At 54.3% G+C, this 19,365-nt stretch overlaps 1 protein-coding gene across 2 annotated transcripts in view; it reads left to right on the forward strand.

The window, feature by feature from the left end:
• Nucleotides 1-19,365, forward strand: part of ASB1 (ankyrin repeat and SOCS box containing 1) — a 77,003-nt gene that overhangs the window by 36,613 nt on the left and 21,025 nt on the right. The window contains exon 6 of one of the 2 annotated variants that reach the window (XR_014829185.1): nucleotides 4,735-9,946. The exons of the other annotated variant lie outside the window; for it this stretch is intronic. The gene's annotated coding sequence lies outside the window, so the exon portion shown is untranslated. Of the gene's footprint in view, nucleotides 1-4,734; nucleotides 9,947-19,365 lie in introns of those variants that run through there. 2 annotated transcript variants of the gene reach the window in all.

Consider the following 19,365-nt stretch of genomic DNA (forward strand, 5'->3'; position numbering starts at 1 on the left):
GGAGTCGTGCTTCGCCGAAATCGGACGATCGGGAGGAGCTTCCAAGGGGAGGGCATCTCTGAGGGCGGACGCCCTGCTGGCCAGCCTCCTCTCGGCCCGCAAGCTGCAGGCGGAGGCCGAGGCGCCGCCGTTCGGCCGGGTTAGCCCGTCGATCCTCAGCCTGCGAGCCGAGCCAGGAGAAGCCGCTTCACGGCCTAAGCAGGGAAGCTCACCGGGGACTTGGTTTTTGCTTGGTTTTGTTTTTGTCTTTTTAGGGCTGCACCCGCGCACATGGAGGCTAGGGGTCTGATTGGAGCTACAGCTGCCGGCCTCCGCCACAGTCACAGCAAGGCGGGGTCCGAGCCGCGTCTGAGACCTACACCACAGCTCACGGCAACGCCCGATGCTTACCCCGCTACATGAGGGCAGGGATCGAACCTGCGTCCTCATGGATGCTGGTCGGGTTCGTTAACCACTGAGCCACAGCCGGCACTCTGGGACTTGTGTTGAAGAGAGCATACGGGCTGGGAGCCGGCCTCGATGTCCAGGGCAGGCCAAGGTTCCGTTCGGCACTTCCCCAGGCCAGCTTTGATCCTGGCGGCCTGGCCTGGGGTTGGCGGAGGATGGAGGGGGCGAGCTGGTCTTGGAATCGCTAAGGAGGTCGGATGTTCTGACCCTGGTCGCTGATGGGCGAGGAGAGGCGGGAAGAGGAGGATACCAAGCCCCACCCTCCATGTCCCCCGTGCAGCCCCACAGTCTCATTACTCACGCGGATGGAAGCTGCCGGACCCGGCTGGGTCTTGGACATGCTGAACTGAGGTGCCTTCGAGACTTGCCAGCGTCAAGGGTGGGCGAGGTTGCTTGGAAGCCCTGACCAGGTCAGAGCTGAGGGCCGGCCCTCTTTCCACCCCTTCTCGTACCCACACCCATTGCCGTGTGGCCTCCCAGCTCCTCCCCTGAGAGGCAGAATAGGCTTTCCCAGCCCTGATTGGAGGATCCGACTCTTTTTGATCAAACCCCCACCCCCCCCATCTCTCTCAACTTCTCATCCTCCTGCCTCCAGCTGTACCTACCTTATCCTTTCCTTCCCACGCCTGGTTCAGCTCCAAGTTTGCTGCCTTGTTCATGAGGCCCTTCAAGTACAGCTCCTCGGAGTTTTCTGGAGCTCCGTGGGTTAAGGATCTAATGCTGCCACTGCTATGCTGGGGTCACTGCTGTGGCAGGGGTTTGCTCCCTGGCTTGGGAACATCTGCATGTCTCTGTGAGGATGCGAGTTTGATCCCTGGCCTCGCTCAATGGGTTCAGGATCTGGCATTGCTGCCAACTGTGGTGTAGGTCACAGATGCAGCTCAGATCCGGTATTGCTGTGGCTGTGGTGTAGGCCAGCAGCTACTGCTCTGATTTGACCCCTAGCCTGGGAACTTCCATATGCCGTGGGTGTATGGGGGGTGGGGCGTGGGGGGGACCGGAGGCACAAAAGAGCCACTGGGCCACAGCAATTCTGCCATCGCCTGGGCTAATGCTGGGAGTTCCTCGATGAGGTTTCAAGGCCTGGACATGACCCTGGCGCGTGTTTGGCCCCACCCTCTGTCCTCTTGGTCCCACCCTCTGAGCCATCCTTCCTTTCCTGTGAAGGATAATGCAGTTTGCAGTAGCGTAGTTTCCACAGCTTTGTTCCTGCCAGTAGAACTTTGGAGGTCACACTGGCTCTAATTTAGGGCTACCTCTAGCCCTTTCAGTTTACACCGGCAGTGTTTTTGCTGATGTAATTCTCTCATGTGATTGTGCGTTAAACGTGAATCTCGTTGGGGTTGACCCCATTAGGCAGGAGATCCATTCACAGATCCCGTCTAGATAAGCCTTTAAGCTCCATTTCTTCCTTCTTTGGGTTTAGTTTGCTGTGCTTTTTAAATTAAGTGGAGACTTTGGTAATTGATTTTCAGCCTTTCTTTTTCCTTGTGAACATTTAAACTTACAAAATTTCCCTCTGAGCATGGCTTTAGCTCTGATGTCATAAATTTTGTTGTTATATTTTCATTTGCATTCATTTCAGACTATTTCTATTTTCCATTATTAATTCTCTCATAGGTTATTTATTTTTAATTTTATTTTTAAAGGTTTTTTTTTTTTGGTTTTTAGGGCCACACCCGTGGCAAATGGAGGTTCCCAGGCTACGGGTTGAATTGGAGCTGCAGCTGCTGGCCTACATCACAGCTACGGCAACATGGGATCCGAGCTGTGCCTGTGACCTATACTGCAGCTCACAGCAATGCCAGATCCTTTAACCCACTTAGCGAGGCCAGGGATTGAACCCGCATCCTTATGAATCCTAGTCGGGTTTGTTACCGCTGAGCCATGATGGGAACTCCCGTATAGGCTATTTAAGAGAGTATTTGGAATTTAAAAACTTCTCCTGGGAGTTCACCTATGACTCAGCAGTAACGAACCTGACTAGGAACCATGAGGTTTCGGGTTTGATTCCTGGCCTTGCTCAGTGGGTTAAGGATCTGGCGTTGCTGTGAGCTGTAGTGTGTGTTGCAGAAACAGCTTGGATCCTGCGTTGCTTTGGCTGTGGTCATGGCCAGCAGCTGTACCTCTAATTCCATCTCTAGCCTGGGAACTTGCACATGCCGTGGGTACAGCCCTAAAAAGGAAAAACAAAAAACCAAAAAAACCCCCCCCAAACAACTTCTCCCAATTGTAGCTTAATTCCAGTGTGGTCAGAAACTAGCAAATATAATCTGTATGTTTTAATTCTTTGAAATTGGTGGGATTTCAACAAGTTTCTCAAATCTGTATGTTTACCAATATTTTTGTCTTCTTAGTCTACCCATTCTATCCATAGAGATTTGTTAACATATGCATTTCAGTTGCAGATGCGTCTCTCTTTACTTTATTTGGGTAATTATTTGCTTTACGTATTTCAAGCCTATATTATTAGGTGCATGACAATTGGAATTTCATATCTTCTTGGCAGATTGATCCTTTTATTATCATGAAATATCTCTTTATTAATGCTTCTTGTTTTTGAATTTAATTTGATATTAGTATAACTTCACTGACTTTCCTTTGGTTAGTGTTTGCATGGTGTATCTTTTTAAAAAATGCATTTGCCTTTACCTTCTCTGAATCCTTCTATTTAAGTGTGTCTCTTACAAGTATCATAGAGTTGAACTTTGTATTTTTTACCTAATCTGATGATTTGTCTTTTATTATTATTATTTTTAATTGTTATTTCCCCGATACAATTTTTTTTCTACTGTACAGCATGGTGACCCAGTTACACATACATGTATACGTTCTTTTTTCTCCCATTATCATGCTCCTTCATAGGTGACGAGACGTAGTTCTCAGTGCTAGATAATTTATCTTTTAATCAGTACATTTAATAATTTTCCATTTTGGTTATTGATATATTTGGGCTTAAATCTACCTGCCACCTTTTTATTTTTCCTTTGTTCCTATCAAATATTCTTTGTTCCAAATTTCTCTTAAATGATTTTCTGTCTTTTTTATATTTTTCTTTCTGTTCTTAACTTTCTTTTGTCTTGTCTTTCGGTTCTCCTAATTCTCTCTTCAGCTGTGTCGGGTCTGCTTTTAGAGTCATATTCAGTTAACCTTTGAGGAACATGAGTTTGAAATGTACAGGTCCACTTACACATATTTTTTTTGCACTAAATATGTGTAACAGTAGCACATGATCTGTGGTCAGCTTAATCCATGGATGTGAAACCATAGATATGAAGGGCTGACTGTAAAGTTATTAAGTGTGTATTTAGCCTGATGAATTGTTACACACACACACACACACACACACACACACACCCAGTTTTTTGACATCTCTCACCTAAATAGCTTAGTTTATTTATGAATTTCCTGTAAATGGATCCCATAGTATGTACTCTGAATCTGATGTGTTTACTCAACATGATGTCTGAGAAACACTGGTGCTTTTTGGTGTGGGATAGTTTATTTTTTAATTGCCGTGCAGCGATCCATTACATGAACATACTGCATTTTATCTATTATTGAGAGACACGTGAATTTTCCCCCCAGTGTTATTGTCTATGACGTTTTTCTCTTGGTCCCATAGCCAGTGCGTCGGGTAGTTTTGGGGCTGCTGGGCGTTGTGGCCGCTCCCTGCGTGCCGTCAGCTCCCTCTCGAGGGGCCGACCCGGGCTTGTGACGGGAGGTGGATGGGCGCGGTCTGAGTAACACGCTCAGTAGCAGGCTGATTTGAGGCAGTTTTCGGTTTCTGTTGGGCTGGTATCACGCTTATTCACAGGTGGTGCCCCCTGGGCGCCCTTCCCGCACAGCCAGCGAGCGGGCCCGAGGCTCTGCCTGGCTCTTCCGACTCTTGGCTCCTGCTGGCTCCCGGCTCCGTCGGCCTCTGGGCCGCCGTGCGCAGCTCGGCGCTGGCTGTGAGCTGATCAGCGAGGCGGAGGGCGGCTCCGCTCGTGAGCCCTTCCCTCGTCTTGCGAGGTTCTCAGGGTTGGGGTGACTCGGTCGCTTTGAAGTCTGCCAGGTTTTTTTCCCCTTGTTCCTGTGCCGTTGCCGAAACCCTGCTCAGTTTCTCTCACTCACATCGCCTGCTTTCTGCTGGATTTTTAATCCTCTTAAATCCACGCTGCTGAGGAATTTTCAGATACCTGGAGGGCGGGAGCGGCTTTTAACCTCGGCCTTGTGTTTCTTGCTCAGTTCCTCGCTCCCTGGGATCTTTGCGTCTCATCCAGCTTTTCTTGTTATTTTTGGCAGGGAACCTGGTCTGATACAATGTATTCTGTCGCGCCAGAAGCAAATCGATGCCATAATTCCAGGCCACTCGTTTGAGCAGCAGCTTGCATTTTATAAGATGATTTGAAAATTAGATTTTCGTCGTTGTCCTGTGAGGTAGGTAGCAGAGTTACTGTCCCGACTCTGCAGGCGGTGGCCCTGAGGCTCAGGGGGTAAAGTGGTTGACAGACGTTCCATACTTAACGTGTGCTGAGCATCTTCTTCTTTTTTTTTTTTTTTCTTTTTCGTCTGTGCCCATGGCAGGCGGAAGTGCCCAGGGCAGGGACTGAACCTGCGCCACAGCAGTGACAGTGCCAAACCCTTAACTGCTAGGTCACCAGGGAGCACCTGGACCATCTTCTTTAACCTTCCCTAAGACTGCAGGCCCCTTGGGCTGTGACACCATCTAGTGGGACCCGAACCGTGCTCAGGGGACAGGAAACAGCAGTGGCTAAAGAAGGGGGCCCTGGGGGCAGGGGTTCAGTCGCGGAGTGAAGAGGAAGGCGCTCGGGAGTGAAACTCTCTTTAAGCAGGTGCCATGTGGGTGCAGTTACTTCACTCGACGTGGCTGGGAAGCCCCGGCAGCAGGCAGACCTGCTCACGAGCAGCGAACCCCTGCCCCCCCCCGCTGCCCTTGGGGTTGAAGTGCTGGGAAGCTGAGCCCCTGCTGCAGCCCACGGTGGGCAGAGGTGCAGAGCCCTTGGGCAGCTGGCCACCTTGGGAACACCCTTCAATGCAGGGGCCGCCTCATGGGGCCACTCAGGGGCTTTTCCTGGCTGGTCAGTAAACTGATTTCACAGGCTGAGTGCCATCCAGGGCCCCTTTCCTGAAAGAAGCGCCCACACCTCACTCGTGGTTTAAGACTTCAAAGGAAAGTTTTATTCCTTGGTTGGGAACAAAAAGGCATGGTTTATGGTTCAGGTATAACAACAGCAGGAGTTCCCGTTGTGGCCCAGTGAGTTAAGAACCAGACTAGTATCCATCTCTGGCCTGGCTCCATGGGTTAAGGATCTGGTGTTGCTACAAGCTGTGGTGTAGGTTGCAGATGCGACTCAGATCTGGCATTGCTATGGTTGTGGTGTAGGCCGGTGGCTGCAGCTCTGATTCGACCCCTCGCCTGGGAACCTCCATGCTGCGGGTGGGACTGTAAAAAGGAAAAATATTAGTAAGTTTAACAACAGCATCCTGGACATGGTCCGAATGAACCTCCAAAAGGCACAGGCACCCAGGCATCCCTGGAGGTTGGTTTGTGCTCACAGCCCCCACCCCGGCCTCCCCCAGCTGAGCCCTGCATTCTGCCTCAACCCAAGTCCGGCCACGTTCCAAAAGTTGCTTCTAGTCAGCCTCCCCTTTGGCCTCCATGGCCACAGGCCAGAGGTGGCAGCCGCGTTCCCGTAAAGTGTTTAGCGTGTCCCCAAAGCGGGAGGCTGCCCTCGCCCTTTGATCAGACTCTGAGCGCGACGGCCTTCGGGACGGCAGCTTGGCTGTCGCCTCCTCCCTCCATCAGCTGCTCTGGCCCCCAGGCCCGTGGTCCTGCCCTCACCACATCCTGGATGAGAGAGGCCGAGAGGTGGTTCCTGTGCCAGCTCTGGTGACCCGAGAGGTTCCTTGTCACCTTCAAGAGAATTTAATTTCTGCCGGCACTGACTCCCTGGGCAGGGGCCCCAGAGGGAACTTCTAGGGCTGTTGAGCTTCCCCTCAGGGGAGACGCACCAGCGCCAGCAGGACTGCATAGACCGGCTTTGGGACGAGGAATCCCTCTGCCCCTGGGGTGGCCGCCCACCTGCAGGCCCGACCCCTCCGGCCGCAGAGCTCAGGACGGCCGACTCCAGTGACAGGCCGCTGCCCGGAGCACTGTCCTCTGCGCATCCGGGCACGGACCGAGGAAGGAACGGAACTTCGTTTCGAGGCCTTGACCCTGGCCCTGGGGCCGTCTGGAAGCCCATCCCCTACCTTCTCGCCCTGATGCCTTGCTTGGAACGAAGTTCTCCAGCTGTGGCAAACCCCCTGGCTGCCCCTGGGGGTTTAAAACATGTGCTGTCCTGAGGGAGCACATCGCAAGTGCCATGTGGGCAGCGCTCGGGGCCGTGTTCCCTGGACAGCGGCGGGTGCCCACCCCACCCCAAACCCTCCAGAAAACAGGAAGGACTTGCGGGAGGGCACCATCCAACAAGTGGCCAGGAGGGGGAGGCCCCCTCTGTGTCCTTCTCATCCATGATGGCCTGTCCCCAGCCAGGCTCCCAGGCGGGCGTCTGCCCCCCGGCCTGTCTCACCTTCAGGGCACTTGAGCCCCTTCCGGGCGCAGGATTTCCCCCGAAGTTTCTGCCTCCTCCCACCTCCACGGTCACTGGCTCTGACCACTTGTGGTTGGACAGGCATCAGTGTGTGCCAGGCCCTGCTCTGGGCACCGGGCTGGTAGGGCCCTGAGCTGGAAAGCGGGCCCCGGGCCTGGTGTTCAGTGGTCCGTTCCCCACAGGGCTGGCGCTGGTGGACAAGAGCCCATCTGGCTGAGCCTGTCCCACGCTTACCCCTGGGCCTGGACGACTCCTGTCTGGCGTCTGTCGGGGAGAGGGGCAGCCCAGCCTCCCAGAGCCTCCATGGGGAGTCGGTGGGGTCAGGGCACAGCTCATGGCCGCTCTGGGCCACGAGCCATGAGCCCCTCTGAGCCTGCAGACCCCCCGGGCCCACCTTCTCACCCCCTTGCAGATGTGCCCGCTTGAGGATGCTTGACCCGTGCTGAGATCTGTACCCGTTTGTACCTCTTGGAAGCTGGCTTTCTGTCGGCGGGTGTGTGTCGCTCCATTCGATGAAACAAAAGTGGGTTCGAAAAGTGAAAGTAGCTGAAGATAAAAACAGAACGTAGCCTAAGGGCCCCTGGAGCTGTGCTTCTCATTGCCGGCGACCTCGCCCCCCGGGAACGATGGCCGTGGCTGGAGGCAGTTTGGGGAAGCACAGCTGGTGGGGGGGGGTTGCACTGGGGGGGGGGGCAGGGCCGCGACGCTGCTCAGCATCCATAGCGTACAGGACAGCCCCCATCCAGAAGGACGTGGCCCCAGACGTCTGTCCATAGTGTCGCCGTGGGCAGGCAGGGCGTTTTGGCTGTCGCCGAGGGGGTTTGCTTTTCTCAGTTTCTCTAATAGACGGGTGATACCGCCAGGGTCTTCTGGGTGGGGAGTGCGCCCTGGCTAGGAAGGGCCCCAGCCTCCCTACCCCCATGCCGAGCCCCCCAGAGCCCTCCTCCCGGGAGCAGCTTTTGCAGGTGCAGGGGTGCAGTCTTGGGGTCCCTCTTCTCTTTGGGTTGCTCCTCTCTCTGGAGAAGCCTCACTGCTGGGCCCGGCCCCAGCCTTCCTCTCCACGCCCCCGGCGGCAGGAAGGTCTGGGACGGACCACCTGGGGGACCTGCTGTGGGCTCGAGTGCTAGCCAGGTTTTCCAGTTGCTGGAGCCGATGTTTTGACACCTGGGGCCTGGCTGACTTGGAGGAGTTGGCTGTTCCCAGGTCACTGAGTCCTAGAGACGCCGACTGCCCGCGGTGAGCATGGCCGGGGAGCACTGCTCATCTGGGCTCCTGCACCGCCGCTGCGGAGACACGAACTCCGTCCCCTCTGCAGTCGGCAGGGCCAGGCCTCAGACTGCCAGGCACAGCCCCTCCAGAGCCCGTGCGGTGATCCAGGGGTCAGCCCCGTCCTGCCCGTTCCTTCCCTTGGAAACCCCAGGAAAGGCGCTCCCGCACTCCCCACACCCCTGCTCTCTGCCTGTGACCAGCCAGCCGACCGCGGTGTTTGCTTCGTGGCCCCACGTGGCGTGGCGCGCCCCCTCCCCTACACCCACCCTGTTCTCTTGGGAACTGTGAATAATAAACTGTCTTTTCTTTTTCTTTCCTTCTTTCTTTCTCTCTCTCCCTCCCTTCCTTCCTTCCTTTCTTTCTCTTCCCTTCCTTTCTTCTGCCTCCCCGAGGCATATGGAGTTCCTGGGCCTCGGGATCAGATCTGAGCCGCAGTTGTGACCTAAGCCACAGCAGTGGCAATGCTATATCCTTAACCCACTGTGCCAGGTTGGGGACCGAACCTGCAACCTAGTGCTCCTAAGACACTGCCAATCCCATTGTGCCACAGTGGGAACTCCTAAAACCATCATTTCAATGGCCATCATCCCCTGATCTGCTGGCCTCCCCTTCCTGAGCAAACCCCAAATCCTGGCACATGTTAGTGCAGTTCAGGGAGCAGTGTCCTCTTGTGCTCTTCTCCTGATGTACCTCTCCCTTCTCATCCCTCTTCGATGGCCATGGAACCCGAGCATCAGCAGCTTATACTGGCTACTGCTGGGCACTCTGCTAGGCCCTGGATGCACTGGAAAATGAGACAGGCCAGTCCTCCCCTCAAGGAGGTTTCACTCTAGGTCCCCTGGTACCTTGTGGACTCTGGCTGCCTCCCAGTGGACCTCAGAAGGCAAGTGGGCACTGCATGCCCATGAGACTGACCTCAGCTACTCAGCCTCCAGCCCCTAGAGTGAGCCTGGCATTCACTGGAGAAGACACTGCTGCGTAAACTCTCTGGTCACCTGGTACAAGCTCCCAGTCATTCTTCCCTGTCCTCACCTGCTGTTCATCTCTCTGCCTCTGAAACCTTGTCTTCAGTCCCATCATGCCTGCAGCCGGGGATGTTCCAGGCCTCCTCTCTCTGCTTGCTTCAGAAATCCAGACCCACTGTGTACCCGGGCCTATCCACTGTCTTAACTCTGGAGTCCTGGACACAGAACGCCTTTTGGATGGCAAGGCAGCCGTCTTGTTTCCTCTGAGACCCAGCAGGTGGTTGAGGGGGCGGGGACACAAACTGGGCTCCTCCAAGACCCTAGACCCTTTCTCTTCCCCACAGAAAAGACCTCACGCTCTTCTGTGTCAGGGCCCTCCCAGAACAAAGGGAAGGCAACCTGCACAATCAGCAGCCGTGGGCACATGCACAACTTTGTGGCAGTTATGACATAATCCGTATCCATGTGCAAGTTTGTAGCATAGACCATCCAACCAGAATTTACAAATGTGTGTTACCTTATAAGGGGGACAAAGGGACCAAAGTGTAAAAGAAAAAGTAATGGAGGGTGTATAAGACAGCACCCCGCTGCGTTCAGGGCTCAGCCATTGGATGTGAATCCGCTGAGCCAGTGCTGGCACGAATAAACACTGCTTCCTGGAAATAAGCCTTGGTGTCCCATCTCTCTGTACCTAAGTCCTGAAACACTCCAGCTACCCGTGTCCCAAGACCCTGCTCTTCTCATGGTTACACTTGAATTCATTTAGGACACCGGTGCCTCATGTGGACCCCTTCCTACTCTTGGTGACTGGGCACTGATCCTGGCCTAGTCTCCCATTCTTGTTCTTCCTTCGGACTATGATTCCACCTCCTGCCATGGCAGTACCTGCACAAGGAATACTCAGTCTGATCACACCCTAATCCTCTATCTTGGCCTCTCAACTGAGGGGATTCATGAACTTATGGTGTAAGATCAGCCCCAGCAAGGCCAGGGAGGAGCTGCTAGTGGTGGTTGGTTAACTCAAGGCTCAGGCAGGTACAGATGATATGGAGCCCAGAGTCTCCTTTGCATGGTTCTCTGGTGATTCCTCAGCCAGGCTTAGCATCTTAGAGCAAGAAGCAGTTTCAGATCACCCCAGTCTCAAGTTTCCTAGGTGACATTCAGCAAGAGCCATATGGTTTCCCATCTGGTTGTATGAGGTGGTGGAAAGGATAGCATCTGCCTGGAAAGGGGGGACCACCCAGCAATGTGGGCCCCTCCCCTGGTGGAAAGGGACTGGATGAGCTCCTACAGTGCATAGTTGACCCTTGTACAGTGACCAAACCCCTCCCTGCTAAACTGAATGATATTTTAGAAAATTCAAGAAGAGAAGGAAAGCCTGAGTCTTCATATCTTTTTCGTATATGTGTTTTTCTTCCTTTCTGACATTCTGGGTTTCCTTCTTTTACTCTTTCCTTTCTGTCTAGAGAATTTTCTTAGTCATTCTTTAGGGTAGGTCTACTGGTGACAAATTCTCCTAATTTTCATTCCTCTGAGACTGTCTTGATTTCTCTTTCATTTATGGAGGATATATACCTTGGATATAAAATTCTGCATAGGTTTTTGTTTGTTTGTTTGTTTTTTACTTGAAAAATATTGTGCTACTTTCCCCCCTTGGCTTCTTATGAGAAAGCTACTGTCATTCTAGTTGTTTTTTTCTCTAGAGAAAGATGTTTTTCTTTGGCTGCTTTTAAGATCTCTTCTTTATCTTGAGTTTTCAGACATTTAATCATGATGTTTCTTGGCACAGATTTCTCTGGGTTTATCCTGTTTGGTGTTTGCTCAGCTTCTTGGATCTAGAGGTTTATGTCATTTTCCAAATTGATGAAGTTTTCAACCATTATATATTTGAATTTTTTTCAGCCTCTTCCTCTTTCTCTTCTCCTGGGACTCTGATGATGTGAACATTTGCTCATCTTGTCGTATTCCCACAGGTTCCTGAGATTCTTTTTTTTTTTTTTTTTCAGAACATTTTCTCTCAGTATTCAGTTTGGATGATAGCTTCTGTTCTGTCTCCTGGTTCACCAAGTCTTTCCTCTGACTTCTCCATTCTGATGTTGAGCTTATCAACTAAACTTTATATTTCTGTTATTAAGCTATTTAGTTCTTGAATTTCCATTTAAAATATATTCTATTTCTTAGTTGAAACTATTTTTCTTTGCTGAAGCTTTCAGTTTTTTCATTTGTTTCAATCTTTTTTTTTTTTTTTTTTTTGGTCTTTTGTCTTTTGAGGGCTGCACCTGTGGCATATGGAGGTTCCCAAGCTAGGGGTCTGATCAGAGCTGTTGCTGCCAGCCTACATCATAGCTACAGCAACACCAGATCCGAGCCACATCTGTGGCCTCCACCACAGCTCACGGCAGCGCCATCTCCTTAACCCACTGAGTGAGGGCAGGGATCAAACCAGCAACCTCAGTTACGTTTGTAATTGCTTGTTGGAACACAGTTACCGTGGCTGCTTTCACGTCTTTGTCAGACAGTTCTAATCCTGCCACCTCACTGCTGACATCTACTGATTGCCTTTTTCCACTCAGTTTTGAGATCTTCCTGGTTCTTGGTGTGATGAGTGATTTTCAACTGAAGCCTGTGACACAGCTGTGGTGGAGGAGGGGGTCCTGCCTGTTACTGCCTGGTGGGAGTAGAGGTCCAGACTTCCTGGCAAAGAAATCTGTGCTGTTGTAGGTGGGTGGGTGGGGGGCATGGTTTTCTCTGTGTTATTCGGCTGAAGTAGATGAGTTACTCCCGAAAAGTTTTCTGTCCTGCCAGGTGGCCTCCTTTCCGATCCTTTGGCTAGAGAGAGCAGGCTTTTCTTGTTTGTTTGTTTGTTGTTTTTTTTTTTTTTTTTTTGAGGGTGGGGTCTTTGCTCATTGACCATCCTAGGTTGCAGCCTTGTTCATATACAAGTCTGGGATATAGGAGGCAAAAGAAAGGCTGGGACCCCTCCCCCCCATCATGTTGTCCTGTGCGTCCTGGTCTACCATCTTCTCTCCACCTTTTAGGGTGTTCTGTGTTTGATTTTTTATTGCCTTTTTTTTTTTGTCTTTTTAGGGCCACACTCACGGCATATGGAGGTTCCCAGGCTACGGGTCGAATTGGAGTTGTAGCCACAGCCACAGCAATGTAGGATCTGAGCCACATATGCAACATACACTACAGCTCATGGCAACGCCAGATCCCCAACCTGCTGAGCAAGGCCAGGGATTGAACCCGCGTCCTCATGGATGCTAGTTGGGCTTGTGAACTGCTGAGCCATGAAGGGAAGTCCTATGTTTGATTTTTTTTTTTTTTTTTGTCTTTTTTGTTGTTGTTGTTGTTGCTATTTCTTGGGCCGCTCCCGCGGCATATGGAGGTTCCCAGGCTAGGGGTTGAATCGGAGCTGTAGCCACCGGCCTACGCCAGAGCCACAGCAACGCAGGATCCGAGCCGCGTCTGCAACCTACACCACAGCTCACGGCAACGCCGGATCGTTAACCCACTGAGCAAGGGCAGGGACCGAACCCGCAACCTCATGGTTCCTAGTCGGATTCGTTAACCACTGCACCACGACGGGAACTCCTGATTTTTTTTTTTTTTGCTGCATTTGTGGCATGTGAAATTCCTGAGCCAGGAATTGATCCTGTGCCACAGCAGGTATCTGAGCTGCTGCAGTGACTATGCCAGCTCTTTAACTCACAGTGCCACAAGAGAACCCCTTATGTTTGTTTTCTATATAATGTTCAGGGTTTTTAGCTGTACTTAGTGGAGGAATAGGGAAAAGTAGATCTACCTCATCTCGAAGCAGAGGACACATGAGTTCCTTTTATAATCAGAAAAAACAGAATGCAGTACTGTTTCATCAAGTGGTACACGTTAATTGGGTTGAAAAGATTAGACAATGAACAGAAGACTGGCTTTGAGCTGAAATAAACCTGAGGGAAAGCTCAAGGGGCTGGTTGTAGCAGAACCAAATAATAAAAGCAGCTCTTTTGCTCATAAACTTTCTGTTTAAACATTTTGACCAGAATGGCCCATGAAGCCTTGTCTGTTTACATTCATCCGTGACAAAGGGAGTTTGATGCGAGGAGTGATTGCAACCTGGTGCAGTTCATAAAGTTAATAACTGAGAAATTGGACTTTTGCGTCCCCGTTCTTATTTTGCTCTGGCTTTTAGTTGAACCAACGATTATTTCTCGTACCAGAAGTCCTTCCCAAAAGGTCTGCTTAAGTGTTCCAGCAGATTGGGAAAGCAGCCGTGGCGTGGGGAGGGGGGCACGCGGGCGACCCCAGCCCGCAGCCGATTGCACGCTCCTCTCTGCGGCTGCAGGCGCCCATCCCGCTTCTCCAACCCAAACCATTTCCTCCCTCGGAAGGGAGGGCAAGGATGGCGTTTCCAGATTCCAAAGGGGGCCGACAATGACCTCAGCCCTGGTAATGGTGCGTCCTCTGCGGGCAGCACCCGAGGGAGAGAGCTGTCGTGTCCGAGGTCAGGATGGGACGGCAGCAAGCCCTGCGTGTCCCCAAGTGCCCAGCCTCTCCTCACGCTCCAGCCCCCCATTCTTGTTTGCCACATAGGCTGCTCCCTCCTCACTGTCGGCATCACGAGGACAGTCAGTCCCTTTGATCTGGGGACAGCGACGTCCTGTGGTCCCTTCCTTCCTTAATCACTCTCGGATGCCGTGTACCCGGCTCACAGTTTCCACAAGCTTCTTATCACACCCCGGGTGGTATCCTCAGGGGGAAGCGTGTCATTGTCCACTTAACACCCAGACAGGGAGGCTCCTCATAGCCGGACGCTCAGGGAGGCGGAGACCAGAGCTGGTGACGGGAAAGGGCCAGGCGAGCACCTGCTCGGACGGAGCTGTTCCGGGAAGGCTGGTCTCCATTGCGCCGCATGTGGGTTCTGCCCCCCGTTGTCACCCACTGCTCCTTACAGACGGACAAAGCATGTGCCTGGGGAGGATCCACACCCCACGGCCGGGCTGCGTCTTGCAAAGAGGGCTGTCCCCCACCCCTACCCCGCTCCCCCTCCCTCGTGTCGCTTGCTGCCCGCTGGACCAAGCAGATCAGTTTTAAGGCCAGTTTCTCCCATCTTGCTTTGCACCTACGTTACCTAAAAACCCCATCGACCAGGGGAAAGCGAACCACCCTGAGCCCTGGTTGTGATTTCTTCTCCGTCACCTCGAGCAAGTCACTGTCCTTTGCTGAGCTTCTGTTTCCCAGTTGTCACAGCTGTTGTCACAGTCGTTGTCACCGCCGTGACACAGTCGTTGGCCCACCCTCCATCGGAGGGACCCTCCCTTGGGGCAGCAGCCCAGATGGTGTCCTCTTCACCAGGACTCAGCCTGCGAAGTTAGAAGCACCCTTTCCTGTGCACGGAATATCCCCTGGTCACTTAGATCCGTCCCAAACTCGTTTTCGGCATGTTACTCTCTACTTCTCCAGGAGAGGCAGGGGTGAGCACGGGCCGCAGTGTCTGTTCCTGCAGAGGGGAACGTCTCTGGACTGGAGGTGCCAGGCCTGTGCCCCAGGCGGCCTCTTACCAGCCCGTTACTTGCAGGAAAGTGTTTTTCCTTCTGCGTGTAGGTTTCTCACTTCTGCGGCCATCTGGTCTCAGCAAGGACGGCCGCAGACATGACGGAGTTTTGTTGATTTCATAGTTCCTGACCTTGAAGTATCCGGAGATTGTTTCTTTCTTTCTCTTATTTCTCCTTTCTTTTTAGGGCCACACCTATGGCCTGTGGAAGTTGCTGGCCTAGGGGTCGAATCGAAGCTGCAGCTGCCGGCTTACACCACAGCCACGGCAACATGGTATACGAGCCTCGTCTGCGACCTGTGCTCACGGCAATGCCGGAACCTTATCCCACTGAGTGGGGCCAAGGATCGAACCTGCATCCTAATGGATATTAGTCAGATTTTAACCCGCTGAGCCACAGTGGGAACTCTGGGAGACTTGTTTCTTATTCAAAAACAAACTGCGTGTTTGGGCTCTAACTCCATGGGTGAATGAGGGGCCTCACAGCATGGGGTGACCCCCAGATGCCAGGCCCTTTACTGTTTATGTGGGTCTCTCTGTTGATGGCAGGGGAGGAGGTGGGGCAGGGAGGGGATATGGGCAGAGGCTGGTGGTCCGGAGAGGGCTGGCGAGGGTCTGGGTTGAGCAGCACAGGGCATGGGATTCCAGAACCACATAGAAGTTAAGTGAGCAGGCCTTGGAGGCAGGCTGGGTGAGGGGGGAGGGCTGGAGAGGAGAGGTTTCCGGGGCCAGTGGCAGAGCAGAGGAGCTGAGGCGGGGCTGCGGGTGGGAGCAGATGCGGGGCCGGGCAGGAGAGCCTCTGGGCCTGTCTGGTGCTTGTGGGCGTCGCGTGCTGCCCCCCAGGGAGAATGCGACCCTGACCGTCGGAAGAAGCTGGGCCGGCCTGTAGACTGGGGGCTTCAGCACGAGGACCAGGGCAGAAACCGACCCTGTGGGGACCCATTGGTGATTCTGCGTCTGAGGCCCACCCGCAGCAGGAGGAGGCTTGGAAGCTCCTGCACGGGAGCGCTCACAGCCCCCGCGTCCCATGGAGAGGAAGGGACATGTGTGCCGAGAACCGAGTGTCCCCAAGCCCTTCTCTGCCTCCCACGCGGGCGTCCTGGGCTCTCGAGTGGTCTCTGCGTCTTCCTGGGTGGGCTCCCGGCGACGTACGAGGGTGGTCCTGGTGCAGAGACCCTGTGGCGTGGGAGGCCCGCCCATCAGTGAGGACCGTCAGGGGGACCCGAGGGGCCGGGAATACCGGGCAGGGCGGAAAGCGCGGCGGGCCCCAGCCGTCTTCCCCGGAGCTCACGCTGCTCATTCCAGCGCGCTCTTCCCTGTGCAAACGCGCCTTGCTGTGCCAGTGAGTGAAACTGTGACATGCCTGAGTTCACCTGTACAGAGCAGGTGAGGGGATGCTGAGGAGGTAGCTGGAGCGAGATGCAGGGAGGAACCGTTAGCAGGTGTGGTCAGAGAAGGCCCCGGAACCCTGCTCCAAGGGACAGGGGACACTACCAGGCCTGGGCACTCAAAGGGCAACTCGGGGGCAGGCTGCTGGCTGCTCATGTTTTTCTGATAAAGTGGGAGGCAGGAGATGCGGGAGTGGGAATTGGGGCGGGGCCTGAGGAGCAGTGGGAGGTGCCAAGTGCCAGCACTGTCCCCGCCAGGGGACCAGCGGTCGCCTTGCTGAATTGGGGTCAGTTAAGGGGTCCCCGGCTGTGTGGACCAAGTCACCAGCCGAGGAGGGTGTTCTCCCTGAGTTGGTGGTGAGGCCGCTGCTGTGAGGGTGGAGCTGAGTCTGGATGGATGGTCAAAGGCAGAGATGGACACACACGCGTGACACGGGCCCCATGTCTGCCAGCTAATTCCACCCAATCCTTTTCATTTTTTAGAAGAGTGGCTCTGAGATTTCATGTCACATCTGTGTCATTATTAGGATAGTGAACCAGGTGGCATTCAAATATAAACAGTATATTTTGGAGTTCCGTCGTGGCTCAGTGGTTAATGAATCCGACTAGGAACCATGAGGTTGCAGGTTCGATCCCTGCCCTTGCTCAGTGGGTTAAGGATCCGGCATTGCCGTGAGCTGTGGTGTAGGTCGCAGACGAGGCTCGGATCCTGCGTTGCTGTGGCTCTGGTGTAGGCCGGCAGCTATAGCTCCGATTTGACCCCTAGCCTGGGAACCTCCATATACCGCGGGAGCGGCCCTAGAAAAGGCAAAAAAAAAAAACCAAACCAAAAAACAAATATGAACAATATATTTTAACTCACTTTTTCTTAAGATATTATTTCAATCTGTAATCCACACATAAATTATCCATGAGACACTGCACAACCTTTTTTGTGCTGAGTCTGAGACACCTGGTGACTGTTTGACTCTTACTGCACCCCAGCGGCCTCGGGGGCCTGGTGGCTGCCACACTGGATGTTGCGGCTCTAGGGGGTGAGATGGGGCTGGGCAGGAGGCTGAGACATGGGCTCTTGTGGGAGGGCTCAGGGCCCCAAGAAAGGAGGGAGCATCTCCCTCTTTGGGGGGGCAGGAGAAGGAGTCTCTGGAGGTGAGTAGAGGTGAAGGGAGGGGAGGGGAAGTGAGTGGTGATGGGAGGTGAGTGGAGCTCAGTGGAGGTGAGGGGAGGTGAGTAGGGGTGAGTGGAGCTTAGGGGAGGTGAGTGGGGCTGGGGGAGGTGAGGGGGAGTGAGTGGGGGTGAGTGGAGCTGAGGGGAAGTGAGTGGTGAGGGGAGGTGAGTGGGGCTGGGGGAGGTGAGGGAAGTGAGTGGAGGGGAGTGGGGGCCCTTCCCATCAGGCCTGGGCCCCGAAGGAGGGTTCTGGTGCCTCCTCTGCGGCTCCGGTCAGCGCGTCGTGGGAAGGACATGGATCTGCCCTCACCTGCCGGGAGCCGAGAAGGGGCTGGTTGGGAGTTAGTTTTGAAGGTGGCTTTGGCCCGAAGGCCTGGTTTCCAGGACAGACGGTCCATTCCCGTGGGACCTCCCGCTCCAGCCCTTGCTGGATGTTGGAACATCTGCTTTGCGCCATCATCTTATCAACGCGCTCTTTTCCATCGAGACCCGGAACCAGACCCACGATGCGCTCGGTGGGCTCCGTGGCCGCCGGTGTGACCTTCATCTGTAAATACGACTGTATGTTTGTTGATGAGCCGGGTCTCGAAAGCCTGGTGCTCCTGCCAACTGGACCTGCAAGTCGCTGCCTTTCTCAGGCTTCCTCTTCCTGGGGCACAGTCGGGGTCGAAGCAAGGGCGGCCAGCCCGGCCAGGACGCTGTGGACGGGACCTGACCGCAGGGCTGCGCCCCGGCCCCGCCAGTCGCCGCGCCTTGGGAACCAGGAAGGCGTGGCCTTGCTGTCCTCCCTGGGGTGTGACCCGTTCTGGAGCCCAGGCCCACTTCAGGGGCCCCACGGCCAGCGCCCCTGGGGCTGGCAGGGCCACGGCTGTGGCTGAGGCCCAGCGCTGGGGGGCAGGGGGGGCATCCCTCAGAGGCCCCGGGGCGCGGTGAATGGGCTGTTTGTGCGTCTTCGGGAACAGCCCGGTATCGCAGGAATGCGGCCAGTCCCACAGCAGGGAGAGAACCAAGCTGAGAGCCGAGAAATCATAACAAAACACCACTCCCGGGAAACCACTTAAATGAATCACTGCTAAGGTAATAATAACCCTTTGGCAAATGCATTTTCTCTGCCCCAAGCCAAGGTACATCCAGCCCTACAAAGGGCCCTGTGACAGGCGGCGGGGCGGCCCCGCCAAGCGGACCTTCTCGCTGCTCTTAAATTCTGTTCTCTTCACAGGGCCGGGCCGGACGGGGGGGGGGGGGGGGGGCGTTGAGAGGACTCTGCTGCTTAATGAAACGTTTCGGGGCTGTATTTATTTAACAGACGCATGCGTTTATTGGAGTCCTAGACAGAGCAAAATAAGCTTTTAAACATATCTTTCTATCGATCCCATTTAGAATTTCATATTAAGCAGTTTTGGGGGCCAGGAGAATTGAAACTACCCGGAAGAATGCTCTGTTGGCAGGCCGAGGGTACCGGTTAAACCCAAGCCCTGCAGCATGGTTACACTTGGCCTGTGCAGAGGCGGGGGTGCCCCTGGCAGCCGGGCCCCCACAGCTGCCCCTTTCAGCCAAGCCACTAGCTCTAAGCCTTGCTCCTCTGCTCGCTGCAGGCGAACCTCCCGGGCCGTGGTTCTGGGGACCCAGGCGGAGGCCACTCCTGACAAACCAAGCTGGGCCACCCGGAGGACCTCACTCTCCTCCCAGGCCTCAGCCTCCTTATCTTGAACATGAGGGGACAGGGCGATTTAAGGCAGCAGGTGCCTCCCACGCCCAGGACAGACGCCACCCAGCTTCTGACATCACCTTCACCCAGGACGGACGTGGCCTCAGCGTCGCCCTCTGCAGACAGGCCGCTGCTCTGCCGGCCGGGAGACAGTCCTGTGGGCCATCAGGACGCCAGGTCCCTCGCTGCTTCCTTTACTGTCTGCTCAGAGCTGCGGGGGCAGAGGTCAGCACGGCTCCTGGCCCTGGGTTGTCTGTGGAGCCCGAGTGTG

Source organism: Sus scrofa, chromosome 15 (assembly GCF_054392235.1).
Source record: "Sus scrofa isolate SSC_HxYL_T2T_F1_AM1 chromosome 15, Sscrofa_HxYL_maternal_Yorkshire_Landrace_v2.0, whole genome shotgun sequence".
In the NCBI taxonomy this organism is placed as follows: domain Eukaryota; kingdom Metazoa; phylum Chordata; class Mammalia; order Artiodactyla; family Suidae; genus Sus; species Sus scrofa.